At 39.6% G+C, this 15,238-nt stretch overlaps 1 protein-coding gene across 2 annotated transcripts in view; it reads left to right on the plus strand.

The window, feature by feature from the left end:
* The window catches only part of TAF3 (TATA-box binding protein associated factor 3), a 117,455-nt gene that overhangs the window by 29,334 nt on the left and 72,883 nt on the right, over window positions 1–15,238 (plus strand). The window contains exon 2 of one of the 2 annotated variants that reach the window (XM_075143221.1): window positions 1,688–1,780. The exons of the other annotated variant lie outside the window; for it this stretch is intronic. The gene's annotated coding sequence lies outside the window, so the exon portion shown is untranslated. The remainder of the gene's footprint in view (window positions 1–1,687; window positions 1,781–15,238) is intronic. 2 annotated transcript variants of the gene reach the window in all.

A 15,238-nucleotide genomic window follows, 5' to 3' on the forward strand; every position in this document is an offset into this window, starting at 1 on the left:
TTGCTCCACACTTTCAGTGTTATACTTTCTGACAAGTTTCATTAAATGGGATCATCCTTGTTTTTAGAATATGCCACAATAAAAGCATGCCTAAATTATATTCTTTTGGTTCCTTACTAGATAGCTCTCTCGGCTTGCTCATTGCCACTTGTCTGCATTCTTTCAGCATGTTTAATTTTTTGTCCAAGACTTTTCAAGTAAGATTTTGTGATACTGTCGGATATCGAACTTTAAAGCTTCTATTATAGTTTCCAGTTATCTGTTATTTTTGTAGTTCTTTCAGAAGAATCTGAAAATTGATTAAATTATCTTTTTACTTTTTACTTTTTTTGGTCTAATCTTGCAGTGGTTTTTTTCTTAATATGTCCTAATTCTATTATGGGTTGAAGTGGTAGTTGTTAGGGTCATTCTTTTGAAGTATGTGTATATTCTGGACTTACTGATAATATTAATTAGATACATCTAATAACAAGCAGTTTTAGTAATTAGTGAACTCCTGATAGAGACAGCACAATAGTTTGAGACATGAATTTTCTTCAGCAGCAGGACAAATGATCCAGATGCTCTTCGTTTCAGTATCAAAACAATGTCGCCTGCTATGTAGAGGTTTCTTGGGCTTGGGATACAAGCTGTTTGGTACTGACTGGCTGTTTATAATTCTCAAATTTGCTAGTGATGGTTACAGTCTGAGACTACTCAGAATGAAAAAAAGCAAAACAAAAATACAATATGTTGGTTCTACATCGCTGAAAAAGCCTTTCTTCTGTACAAGTTTTATTATAGAAATGTGAAGATATTAAGTGAGCAGAAGCAGCTGAAAATGGAAACTGCCCAAGAAATTCAAAAAAGTCAGCATAAAGTGCAGAGAGAGAGAGAGAGACAGGCTTAAAGTGTTGCAGTTTGTATTTCCATCCCTGTTCGCCTTCCTGGAAACTTGCCCTGGGTTCGTACTTGGGACCAGCTGCACGTGGTAGCTGATACAGGGATGTGGCTGTAACCTATGACCACCCTTACAGGCAAATGTTTTTCTCTAGAGTTCTTGCTAAAGGACAAATATAAAATAATTTTCAATTTTTTCTTACTAGAGTTTCCCTTTATTTCCCTAGTTCGTCTGAAAAGGCAAAAGGGTTTTCCTTGGGTAGTTGGACAGTGCAGGAGTCTTTGACTGTTAATTTGGCTGGCTGGTGTTACATCCAAACTCGATGGCTGCTGTGGTCCAGATTTAGCATATCTTAGAGGTTTGAACATTTATGTCTCCTTAACATTGAAAAAAGTATTGGCATGTATCTTGTCTCTGTTGATTCAGTGCTAACTGCATTTTTTTTTAATCAAATAGAAGATTTACTATTGTATCCAATTATTTTTCCCTATTAAATATGCTTATCTTGGCTTACATACCCCTTATCCACTGATGTGGCTTAAAGTAATTTTATCACCTCCACTTAATCTTTGGTGTGCATGAGTTTAAATACATGTCCAGCGGAGGCTCACCTGCTGCGATCTGTGCAGTGGTCTCTCATGGGGGTGGGAAAAAGCTTCATAAAAAATTAGACTTGTGAAAATTAGGCTCACAACACAGATTTGAAATTTAAATAAGTGGTGTGTAAGGAAGGGTGCCTCACTCCTCAAAAAGACACCCTTTTGGTCTCTCAGATTTTTCTATAGTATTTTTCTACTTATTTTTCAGGGCACACTTAACCAAAAGTATCCCAGCTTTGCTGATGCGAAAAGAGGCAAAAGAGAGGTAGATCCGGATGCAGAAAGCCCAGGGCTTGTAACAGTATGTAGTAAATAAAAAGGCTGTCAGGATTGCTAAGAACTCGTATCTTTCTTTGACGTTAGCAGCACCTGTAGGTACTCCCAACCCTGAAGGTTTATACCTGGTTTTAGCATCCTGATTTCAAACCATTGTGCTTGATAAAGATCGCAGTGTCCATATCAAAGCCTGAGCGAGCATCCCGCTCTCATTCTCCAGCATCGCCATCTAGATGAGTGTCTGATAGATTGCCACCTCTCAGGAGGCTTGCGAGGTGGTGGAAAAGTTACTGTAATCTACAGTACGTGCAAAAAACTCACTTCAGGACTGCCAGCCTGCATTTATGTTTTACACTGAATGTTCTCTGTCATTTAAAACCACATAAATTTACTATTTCTCAAGAATAGGACGGGGGTTTTTTATTACTACTATTAAAGTGAAAGCAGGAAGACCACCATTGACCCCCAGTTTTAAAAAAGGTGTCACTAAGGTGGAAAGACAGGCGTTTTAACTTAGTCTGTGTTTGCTCCTTTCATGCTGTTCACCTTGCTCCTCTGCATACCCGGAGAGCGCAGTGTCTGCTCTTACCTAAATTTTATGGCTATGATCTAATCTAAAATATCTGGGCGCTTGTGGCTGTAGATTTTTGCCGGTGACAAAAATTATTTGTGAGTTAATCGTTAGAGAGCTATTGAATAACTTGTGAATTTGGGGAGAAGGCAATGCTCAGACTTTCACAACTGTTGTTCATTTGTATTACTTGAAATTCTTAAAACTTTGGTCAAAGAAAAAACATTAAAATGGGATGTCTTTTTATTCTTCCTTCGCTCCTTTTATTCTCCCAGATTAAGGTAAGAAAGCCAAAGGATGTCTGCCTACCTCATGTCTGCAAGAGGTCAATCCTGAGAACCTCTGTTTTTACAGCTATGAAATTGTGCTGCTGAAATAGTTCCCCCAAACACATAAAATTAGAATGATTGCAGTGAAACCAGATTGTGAAAATCCACTCTTTCAGGAAGAGTTTGCTTTCATTTGGTCCTTTTAAAATCCCAGTTGTAATGGGGGGGATGTCGTTTGGTGTGTTTTTTTTTTTTTCCTTAAGGAAGAAGGAATGGTGAGGGAGCTGTCAGAAATTTCTATGCTGCACTTTTCGGTCGTGCTAAGATCCTTTGCCCCCTGTTTCTGTTTCCCCTTTCCTTTTTCCACTTGGCCATCTGAAACTGGAATTCTGAAAAACAACGGCCAGCCCCTCCGTGGTGCTTGGGATGGTGTTTATTTAGCTGGTTTATTGTCAGGCGCCAGACAGCAGTAGTATTTTGGGGGTATTTACCATCGGAGGGGGGGGAAATCGGTTTTCTTGTTAAATGTATTGAATAATGAATCAAAATTTTTTTATTTGGTTTAGATTATTTCATAGCCTGTTTGCTTTCAAAGGTGTTTCTAGTATCGTCTAGTTACATCCATTGTAATGCATAAGAAAACTGAGTTGGATCTTAAGAAAAACAGTGCTTTAGTACGGGATCCTAAACAGATTAGTCTTTGGGAATATCCTCTCTAGATGGATCCTATGAGTGACCACGAAACAATTCAGACCTCAGACATTGCTTTTTATATTTCTTTGAACTACGACTATCTTTTGAAAAGATTAGTTGCAATCTCATTGAAAAATGCACGCCTACCGCAATGCCGCGCTGGCCTATTCATCCTGCGGAAAGTTGGCTTAATTCGGTTTTGTGAGGGTGCCTGATTTTAAGCAGAAATGATCCCGAAATACCGATGCCTGGTTTTGTGTCCTGTTTGGTGTTCGTGCAATAATTCAGCATTATTTTGATGCCTCAGCAGAGGGCACTGTTGTAGCATTAAAGGCACTTGAACGTCTCATCTCCAGCTTTTCTTCTTCTTTTTTTTTTTTTTTTGGAAAGTGTTTAATGTTCTCCATGTAATTAAATTCAGTTCCCTGTATAATTAGCAATGGAGCCTTATTCTTTGTGCCACTGCTGTGGATAGTATTATTTTTGTCTCTATTTGCCTTCAGTCAATGCAAAATACTGTTGCCTATCAAAACATAGAAAGTTTTATTGCTATCTCTCAAAGCTAAGCAATATTTAAAGGTGGAAATATAAAACTGCGTAGTTAGTTTCATTTAGTTGCTCAGAGTAAATAGGAAACCTTTAAAATTCCTGCTCGTAGCACCGGGAAACAGCAGAGTTAATATGCCATAATAATTTTACCTTTGTATCCGAATGTGTATTATAATGCTTTTGGATTGTCAGTACTTGCAGGTTGTTAAAAATATATATGCAAACCCGTAATATTTAATTATGTGGGAAACCTATTGATTTTATTTGGCAGATTTTTTTTTTTCCTTTTTAATTTGTTTTCCTTTGTATCTTTGCAAGAAGTTGTACTGTATTGGTGCTGTTTAGCATATTGAAATATTAATTACAGAGTGATCAGGCATAGTTAGTTTTCATTAATTGCAAATGCAAAGTAATTACAGTGACCTAGAAATAGTTTGCTTGTCCAAATACCTGTAAACATCCTAATTTTTTTATAATTTATGAAGACCAGCTACAAAACATTATGTCAGAAAGAAATAATTTTCTGAGGTACTAGAGATCTTAAATCTTAATGCTTACATTACACTAGAATGCTCTTGCTGCTTGTAAAGAGAAGATATTTGGAAGATGAAAATCTATTAATATTCTGATATGTTTGGCTTTTAAATTGGCAAAAATGTACAGAATTAATTACAAAAAACATGTTCTAGTTTTCTTTCAGAAAGTGACTCTTTGTCCGTAACTGGTTGAGTTACACGAACAACCTGGAGAAGTTTGCATTAAAGATCGAGGGATACGCTCTGCCGCTGACTGGCAGGATACTCTTACATTCATTTAAAAATCAACCACAAAAGACATCTTCTCCAAAAATCTCCGTTGCCTTAGAAACAGCAAGGAATCTTTTTTTTTTTTTTTGGTAGTTGAAAATGTTAATTAAGTTATCGACAGCTAAATGCAGTCGGGAGGATTGTGAGGAAAGGAGCACCAAAGAGTTTGAAATGCAAGTGTGTGGTACGGCTCCGTACGGCTTCTGGGGCTTCCACGGGAAATCCTGGGGTCGGGGCCTGATCCTGCTGCGGAGCGGGTTCTTGGAGGTCTGCAGGGTCTCTAGGAAGGGAGGGCCCTGCGCTCTGCAGCATCTGTCTGCAGCCCGGCTGCGTGCAGCAGGACTCGCGTCTCAAGGCCAACGCCGCTGTCTAAAGTCGCCGCTAGGATTGCAGCTGGAAACAGCAACTTGAAATAACAAAGGCAAAAGTTGGTTGCGTTGCCTTTTGTCAGTGCAGTGCAATGCAACTGGCTTTTACTTTCACAGAGAGAGGCGGCTGCCTCCAAAAAGAAAAAAGCATACTCAGTAATATTTCTGTGCAGCGGGTTGTAACGATCCGGTGTTACGTATTTTCTGAAGGGACTAACATCATGCCCAAGAAGACTCTAATTAAATGTACGGTTTTGTTCTTTAAAGCTTTCTTTCATATCGTTTCTTGTTTATTAGTGTCTCCTTGCGTCTGCTTGGTAGGCTAATATTCAAGCAAATTCTTGTTTCGTCTGAAACATTAATACTGATGTACTGCTCCTGTATCATCTCTGTAGCTGTTATCTGTTGTATGTTTTCCCCATGAGAGGCTATCGCAGGTTTTTAGTCCAGACTGTTTGTATTCGACAAGGTCAAGATAAGTTTTATCTCTATAGATAAGTCAAGTGCATTAGGATCGATACAGTTACAGTAAAATACATTGGCAATATTTATTGCCAAGATACTAATGAATTTTTAAAGCTTGTAAGACTCTGTCAGTGTAGTGTGGATGCCCTAAATGGTTGGTTGTAACGGGGCCTATGCAATTATAGAGTTAGGTACTTTTTAAAAATAAAAAAGTGTACAACTTTATGTTTTTTAACAGGGGTGGAGCTTTACGCTCCTCTTGCCCCAAATCCTAACAGATTCTTAAGACGCAATCAAAATTAGTGTTTACTTTCCATGCACTTGGGTGTCTGTAGAAGGATTTATGAGGCTTATCCTGAAGTTACCTGTTATGATTATAAAGTTGCTCTATTTTTAGCACTCTAATAGTTTTTTGGAATTTTACCCTCCATTTTTTATTGACAAGATAATTGTCTTTGTTTTGGCTTTGACAGAGTGGCTTAGGCCAGTTTCATTTGTGATATAAATTTCCCTAGGTACATATTTATGCAGTTAAATCAATAAGTATTTCATAATCTCTCTAAATACTTATGTAACTTAATAATTCCAGCCATTACGATGCATCTACTTAAATATGTATTTTATGTCGGGGCATTTAAAAATGCAAATTATAGGGATTATTTTCCTTCAGGCTTTGTATTTTCTGTTGCATCAGATAGAGAATAAGAAAACTAACCCACAAAAAATCCTACTAAAGTAATACTGAAGATCTGACTTATATCCGGTAAAGATAATTTGTTGATAAGACTGCGTGGCTCGCTCAAACTCATTTTGCTTTCTCTGTTTTCTGTAGTTGATCTTTTAAACCACGCGATGCAGCCATGGTAGCGTAAGGACTAAGTTAAGGAGAAAGTTTCCACCTTTGCCACTTTTGGGTCTTTTAGTAATGCCCCGTTGTTGTCTTTTGTAGGTATGTTTTCTACCCCTCCTGGCTCCAGAGCACCCAAAGATTGCTTCTTTGTATTTTTAATACTTTAAAATTCAAAATCGGCATTGATAATACCGTGTTCGGAAGCTGCTGTGTAGCTTCTCTTCGTCTTTACCACGGAGGTTTGATACCTGACGCTTTTAATTTAATTTAATTAGGGAGGCAGAACCCCATCTTGGTGTTCATTAAGGGGATTATTCATCAAAGTTATTGCTTCCTTGATGGAGAATAACAATATCACTCGCAATGGCTGATGTTGCTCTCATAATTATATTACTTTCTACTATTTTTCTCTCCAGGGCTTTGTACTTAGTCTCTTTATTTGAAAATTTTAAATTGAGGGAAGCATAAACTTCTGGTATAGCAAATTCACGAGGGCCACATTTATTTTAGTCTAGTAGCTTTATGTCGTGTAAATGCTTCGTTGATTTTTTTTTTCCCTGCTTTTTATTGGTTCTCTGCGCTGTCTTTAAATATTTGTATTTCTTTCAAGTCTAGCTGCGCTTCGGCTCGGGGCCTGAGGTTTCTGGCTGCCTGTTTGCTGATGTAGCTGAACTCTGCCGTGCTGAAATCCTGCAGAGATCGCTGTCGTAAGGAAGCCTCTGTGGAGCAGGGAGTCACCGCGGGGTTTGCTGGAACAGAGTCGAAATCTAATGTAAAATTAATCAGGGAGGGGAGAGCAGGCTGTTTGCAAAAGTTATCTTTTGTAATGCAGCCCTAATCAAATATTCAGAAAATGACAGCTTTAAAAATAGAACAATTGTCCTTTTAAAACATGACTAGTTTGGTTAATTTACCCCCAAGTATCCGGTGTCTGTGACTCAGAAAAACCCTTATCTACTAAGGGGGGAAAAAAGAGCATTGCAGAAAAGGTGACAAGTTTTCACCTCTTTCCTCAGAGAACATTTTAATTCCACTTTAATCAGCCTGCCAATAAAAGAGTACTTGGCTTTCAAGGGGAAACAAATCGAAATATGCATTTATCAGTCACGAGGCAGAATTCAATCGCTCACAACTGATGAACTCCAAAAGGAATGAAACTAGTACTATTACACTGCCTTGGTGGTTTGCTTTGTACTATCAAAGAGCTGGTACTATCTTTTTCTGCCACATCCACTGTTTGTCTGTCATCCCTAATTATGGCCTTTCAAAAGAAACGCTTCATAATTGCTGTTAATAGTTAAAATAAAAAATTTTGCATCTAGATAACTAGTGTTCTGCTGTGTGCAGATTTGTATGTTCTGCAGCTGCCAAAATAACTATAAAAAAAAAAAAAGCCAGAGATGAGGCAGAGGAAAGAGAAAGAGGTTGCAAAGTGGTACTGTCAGTGTTATCATACAAGGCTCCTGCAAGGGCATGGCACAGGCCTGCCTTATTAAAATAAAACTTTATTTTCCACTAGGAGAGGAGACTTCAGGTTCACATTGCGCTGCACAGGTGGGCTCTCATTTCAGACTCCTCTCTGCCGCTCTGGTTAAGAAAGAAGAGCCTGAAGTGGAAAGAAGTTTTCTTTGTATTGAAGCAAAGTTGGATGCTGTTTCACGTATGGGTGTTTCTAGGTTGTGGGAATTGGTTGCTCTGGGTTTTCTGCTTGTTTAGCATGAGGCAAACACATTGCTCACTTTATTGATATTAAACAGACTCGTCCTGATGGTTACAGTAGTTAGACTACAGCATTATACACAAAGCTGAATCTTTCTGGTGAGAGAAACTGCATTCTTTGGGCTTATCTTGCTCCCTGCGCTGGAATTTACATGCGTAACTACCAGTGCATCAAGATGAGTTTTTCGCCTTTGTGTGGTTTGCATCTCAATGAGGGTGGAGAGGTGCAGTCTGTTTAGCTTTCCCTCTCCCTGCCCTGAAAAATGGTTAAAACTCACCTCATACTTTATTTATGCTTTGTTCCATCTGACTTCTCTTCTGCTAGTAAGGATTTATGAGGCCAGAAAGCAAGAGCCAAACTGCTCTTCTGTTTCATTTTCTCCATTTCTCGTCCTTGTTTGCTTTCTTTTTTGCTCCTTGCGCAGAACGCGCTTTCCCCTGCCCGGCTGCGTACCCTTTAGGGCAAGGCTCGGGCAGATCCCGAGATGCTCGGCTCCCCTAACACAGCACCATGCCTTGTTAAAATCCATGCCTCGACTCTGGTGTCCTGGGATTGCAGCCTGAAACTGGTTGTGCAAAATACCAGTCTTGGCGCGAGTTTGATGTGCAAAAACACCAGGATCTGACCTCTAGTCTCTCTCCTTTTCCCCTTCCTGTGGTTCCACAGTATCTCACTTGTGTTGCTCCGGTCTGGGGAGCTTTCTGCTCTCCTCCGTCCCACTGAGCTCCATCCTCTCTTCAGATCTCACCTCCTGACCTCCTTTTTTTCCCCAGGAGTCGATTAGACAAAGGAGGTACGTTGTCATGTGGATGGTATATACAAATAAATTGCATTGTATTTTTTCTCTCTTACGGTTGATTTTAATCTTGAGCTTCAAAAGCACGCTAGAAGCGGTTGCAGGTAAAAGAAATATAAATAGGATTGTTAAAGTGCCTGTTTGGGTCACGCATTTGTGAAAATGAATGTGTTGATGTTGCTTGAATAGATAGGAGAACTTGTGATACTCTAAAATTAAACAGTGGGGAGAAACAAGGTAGAAATGTGATGGTGGGGGAGAAACTTTCATCTCTTCTTCCGTTCGAGGGTGGTTACGTCAGTCGTAGGGTAGTAAGAGTAAAGGGGTTTGTGCGCTCAGCTATTAATTTCAGCACTGCTTATACTTAATTGTCGTGAAACTAAGTGTTCTTGATTTAAAAGGTATGTTGCACAGCTTTGGAAAATGAAGTTTAGGAAAACCAAGTAGTACTGGAAATAAGAAGTTTATAAAAATACTCTTATGGCTGCAGAGAAATGATTTAGGATTATAACTTGCTGTTGCTTAAATAAACAATGGACTTTACAAACAACAGATAGTACAGAAACCAAAAGTTTTCAAAATAACCTTAATTTTTAAAGGAGAGATAAAGGAGAATTGTAAAGCTTTGCGTGGAGCTTCTTACATTTCATGTAGGCATTTGCATTCATGCTTTTGTCACAGAAACCTTCGCAGACTTCATGCTCTCATACATGTTGCTTGAATTCTTGCCCTGTTGCCCAATTTTCTGATGATTTACTGCACTCAAGAAATATATATCTATTCATTCTGGGAAAACATGGAAACATTACTTCTCTGTTAGGTAGTTTTGCTCAAGAAGTAATCTACTGAAGGTGGTAGTGAATTATATATCTGAACCACTTGGAACATTGTATATACAGGCTACTAAAGTCTTAAATTAAAATGTTTGTACTGCTATGTGTGAATATGGATAGTTCTGTATTTTCCAGAGAGCTGATGATTAGAAAAATGATAAATCATTAGACAGCACTAAGGAAGGTATGTCACATGAAGCTTGGAGGAGGAGGAGGAGGACTACTAGGTAACGGATGAGTCAGAAGCTGACAAAGTTCTTCAGAATTTGGTAATTAACAGAAGTGAAAATAGGAGTCAGCAGGAGCTGGCATGACAAAGATCTCTAACTTCTTTTAAGAATGTAGGAATCCAGGTGCTGTCATGTTGGGTCTGTATCCTGATAGACGATTTGGTTTGTTATCCTGTGTGATAGGTAAATTCCAAGTATATCACAGGAAAGTATGAAATGTCCTTTGGAGGCCAACTGTAGAACATCCTACCCCAAAGAAAAAAAATATTTTCCCTTAACTTTCCCTGCAAGGCTTGTGTGCTGAATCATAAGGACTTAGAATAGACTTTTGTAATAGAGCTGTGGCTAGTCTTATTAAATGTGTCAAATTATTTCCAAGTTTTTCACAAACTTTGGAGTTTTTTGGCAATACGTTTCCTGCATTTAGTGGGACGCTTTGGGGTGGGGGGGGAGATGCATTTTATATTATTGTCTTCAGGAATTAAATGCATAATTTATCTTTACCTCCTCTGTACTTCTACCTATACTGCTTTTTTTCTTTTGCCTTCTTATTTTCTTTTTTCTTTTAAGTAACCGTGAAAGATGATGAGATACTTGTGTCACAACTTTGGCCAGTGAGTTCTGCCCTTGTGGGTCTAATTAGCTGCCCTGTTATATTGCCATATTATGTTGTTTGGCACGTAACAGCCACCTACTATTATTATTTTTTCCTGACCCTCCTATAAAGGGAAACCACAATAATTGAAGGGGCCTCTGATTTTGTAGCCCTTTCACTGGATGTGTTTGTATTCTCAAGCAATTTTTTTTACACTTCTCACGGCCAAATCTTGTTCTCAATAAGATTGGTGGGATATGTCCCCCTTATTTCTTTGGGGGCAGATTTTGCTACTGTGCATTTATAACTTCAAAGACAGCAATAAATAACTGGTCCCCGTCATTGGAGTGAAACACACTGGAGTGAAAGGTCAGAAAAAGGTGGCAAAGCTAAGAAATGTCTCTGAATGTCAGAATCAATTAAAATACTACTTTATTTAAGTTACTAATTTCATGGCGTTATTCTAATTCATGGAGCCTTTTAAAGCCATGAGTTCCATTTGTAAATGTTAACACTAAAAAGCATCGGGTGCCTGAAAGCTGTGGGTTTGGGGGTTTTTATTACTAGGTTTTTTTGAGATGAGTAACTTGAAGTCCATCTAGTTTATGAAAGTGTAGACGGAAGAGGTGAGACACGGGAATATGAAGGAGAGATTAATTCAAGACCCTTTCCTTGCTGCTTTTTAATCTGCTGCAATTACTGTATATTCTTAACCCTGTAAGTAAATGAAGTTGGAAACTCAGCTATCCCTTAAAAAAAAACAAACAAAACAACTTTGATGCATTGGGTTTCAGAGAAAGACGCCACCGCCATCGCCTGCAGTGTGGTGGTAACCTAAGGGTCAGGCGAACTTGAACTGCGGCATTAGGTCTGTCCTTACGTCTATCAAGCTTTTCCTCTGAACCGGCGCTCCCTGCGCTGCTGACTCGGGCTCGCACGCTGCTGCTGCTGCAAAGTTTTCAAAGCAGCTGCTTCCTGGTGCCTGTGGCACGAAAGAGAAGAGAAATACGTGTCATCCGCTGGTTTCGCCTCCTCCGGTCGGAAGGAGCTTTTACCTTCCCGTTTCACTCGCTGCTGAGAACTTCGCCTGAGCTGTTGTGATGGGAAGTAATGCGATTTAAAGAGAAATGTTTTGGCATGCCATGTTTATCTTGCAATAGGACTTTTTAAGTGTCTAATGTGTAGCTTGTTTCTACCACGGACTAAAAAACTCAATGCAACATTTCGCGTTTTATTTGATCCAGCACACACATTTTTGATGCTCACTTAATGTTCAAATCAGTAACGGTGAAATCCAGCTTTCCATAAGTAGCTACTAGCTCTTAGCCTCATTTTTTCAGATTGTGGTGCTCCATACTGCTTTAAAATACGATCCAATCTTTGTAGGAATGGCTCTGTTACAAGCGTTCACATACTAAACACATTCTTGGTTCAAAAGGTAGTTTAAAAATTTAGGGGGTAGCTGACCTGGAGAACAGACAAATTGCCTTTTTAAGAATTTCCTCAAATATTGCTATTTGGGTTTACTTAAAATTTAATACTTTCCAAGTTAGACAAGACAACCAATGAAAAATAAAAGTTTTGTGAACCAGTAGCTTCTGGTTTTGAGTATTGCAAACCCAAGGAGCCATTTACACTTTGGATTTTTACAGTTGTGATGATGAACAACATGATTCAACCAGATTGAACTTCCAATCAATTTAACGTATTCATTGGTTTCTTTTTTTAAGCCAGAGGAATCATTACAACAGTTACTTCAACCTTCAGTATAACAGGCAGTAGATTTCTCTTCGGCTTGCTTTGTATAGAGTCCAGGACGTTTGGAATTTTAAATCTTATTTTCCTCTTGCAGCAGGTAAATGCTTTCACTGGCGGGGCAGGCTAAGGAGCACTTACTGATAAGGAAAAGTGACAATGAACTTCAAATGAAACAAAACAAACAAACAAACAAACGTAAAACATACAGCATTTGAAAGCCTGACCTCTGCTATCTTGACCCTCTGTTTCAGGGCATTTTGTTTGTATTGGATGCAAAGGGGCGGCTGCGGGTCTGCAGCGACACAGCATGTGAGCACCAAACCCCATAACGGAAAACTCATCTTGATTATTTGAATATCTTGATTATAGTCTTGATTATTTTGTTCCTCTTGATTTTTGAAACTTCTGGATGTGCTTAAAGCACATTACATTCATAACCATGAGAGCTAGAAAGTGTTTACAGTGAAAGCCAGGATCACTCATGCAGTCTCCTGGACCTGCACATAAAGTCCAGAGGGAAATGCAAAATACCTCTTTTTTTAAAAAAAAAAAAAAAAAGTTGTAAAATTTAGAAAACTTCTAATATGCTTTTTTCCCCTTTGTTATTTCCCTTAGCTTCTTGGATTGGGAAATGTAGTTGGGAGAACTATATACAGTTTGTATTTTTAATATTCTCCTGGACCATTCCTGTCCTTCCAGGGGTTTCTCAGGAGTAACAAGGGGACCCCCCAGTTATGGACAAAGCATTTAGTTATTTTTGGGGAAATTTCTCATTCCTGACAGTTGGAGCAGGAGCAAGACATGGACTTTCTTGCTTTTGCTGCCTTTCTGCTTGGCAGGGTGGGGAAGGACCAAGAAGAGGGGGGAGAGGGAGTACCTGATGGTGGTGGAAGCAGGGGATGAAGATGCACAATATCGTTAGGACTGTACGGAGGTGTTTGGATCTGAGCACCGGTCTGGTTAGTTCTCCTTGTGTATGAATGTTTTATGCAACAGTTTGTTTAAACAAAAAGAAGAGAAACATTTTTGTAAAATCGCAGAAGAGGTAGCATGGTGTAGCAGGAGGTCGTAATAGAAATCGTCTTTTAAGTGTAGTAGATAAAGGAAGTGTTGGGGGTGCAGGTAGCCTAATCTGCTAGAGATCTCGGTGAAATGCCAGTTGTGTTTGGTTTTGTGTTTGTGTCTATATTCCCTGCATTGTTGGATGCTTCTGTGTCTGAAGGAGTGCTAGCTGCTGCAGGAGCTTTAGAGAGGTATGAAAAACATTCCTTCTAAAAATACTGGGAAGCTCCCTCCACCCCCATTGTTTATTGGAAACTTTTCCCCCCTCTTAAGATATTTGATTATGGTGTAATGCAGCTAATTTAAGCATCTGTTTATCACTGCCTGGCTAGACTGAATGTGAAATTTCAATTGAATTACCTCCCGAGAGAGCTTTGAGCTCTGAGGGTAAAACAAATCATTTTCTCTCCATTCCCCTGGGATTGTCAATAAAAAGAATTCATCTAAATAGTTTACATGCGTTTTGAAATGTTGCATCTACGAGACTTCTTTTTGTTGTTAGTGGAAAATTGCCAGTGTGAGTGGAATATCGGCTTTAACTCGACTATGGCAGTGTTATAGCATGGTAGTACAGTGTCTGGAAAGGCTACAGCTATGAAAGCTTTTGCAGCTAAGTAATTCATATTTGATCAGTAAATGTGCATGCTTTATTTTAGGACAGAAGATAGCGTATAAACCTTAGCTTACTACAACCTCAGACGTAAGCTGCCACCAGCCCAGTAGCTTCTCCGGCTCTTCCAGTTGGTGTATGTTACAATAAGGCGAATTATTGCTGTGGGCTGCTGGTGGGACACCGTGAGCCCCTCATGAACACCGCAGCTTTGTCTGCTCCTAAATATTTGTGTGTGTGCATGTTGTTTCTGCTTCCATAAGAAACAGTAGTTTTTCTTTTTATTTGTCATCATGTCAACAAAAATCTGGGAGGGAGAAGAGTACAGGTTTTTCTTGCTTTGCGAAAAAACTAATTATCGGGTTTACATCTTCTCTGTTATTTTGGTAGTGTGAAGGAAGATTTTCCTTCTAGTTTGTCTCACTTAGATTTGAAGTGAAATCTGCTGCCACCCAGATGCAGAAGACCTGGAGATCTCATTGTAGGGGCTTTTACCCTGGACTGGGCTGCTCTGCTGCAGGGCAGGTGCTGCCTTCATCCAAACTGGGACGTGTGGACGTGTCCATGAGCTGCAGGCAGCAATCCACGTGTGGGTGATGCCCCGGTGTCTCCCTGCTGCTCTCCTGGAAGGACAAGCAAGTTTTCCTCCAGCTGTGTTTGCTGACTGGGAAAGAGCCCTAGACTGTCTCAACATAAATCACTGTGGGCTACGTTTCCAGATGCAAGCAAGGACAAAAAGATCAGGCTTCCTTATGGGAATATCCACGTTAACCTTTGTGCCCATCACCGGAATCTCACCAGTGGAGACACCTTCAGCTCAGATCTTCTGGCTTACTTGGAGCTGCAGTGTAAAGGCTGAGGGTAGTTTCATTCAAGCAGGAAAACCACAATCCCAAGAGTGATAAAACTGGAAGGTGTCGTGGCAGTGTGAATGCTTGTACCCCAGCTATTGTACCCCAAACCAGCGTGCAGGTAACCTAGGGAGCGAGCAGACCAAAGGGAGGTGGATGGCAGAATTTGCTTTGCTGACAACTCTCCTCTTGCCAGCATCAATTCCAGCTGAGAGTTAGAAGAAGGTCCGGCTAGCAGTAGCGAGATGCTTCATCAGCGAACACCTTTACATCAGTTTGCCTTTTATGATGCAGATAGTTAAAATTTGCTCTTGTACAGGTATTCAGGCAGTGAAGAAAAACTACTTTAAACATATTCTAGTAATGATAGCAGTAAGAAGATTGGAGGTACCTGTGCAGAGCGAATGCCTGTTGATTATTTTGGAGTGGAGACATGTTCAGACCTGCAGGAGCTCAG

Source organism: Calonectris borealis, chromosome 1, assembly GCF_964195595.1.
Source record: "Calonectris borealis chromosome 1, bCalBor7.hap1.2, whole genome shotgun sequence".
Classification (NCBI taxonomy): Eukaryota; Metazoa; Chordata; class Aves; order Procellariiformes; family Procellariidae; genus Calonectris; species Calonectris borealis.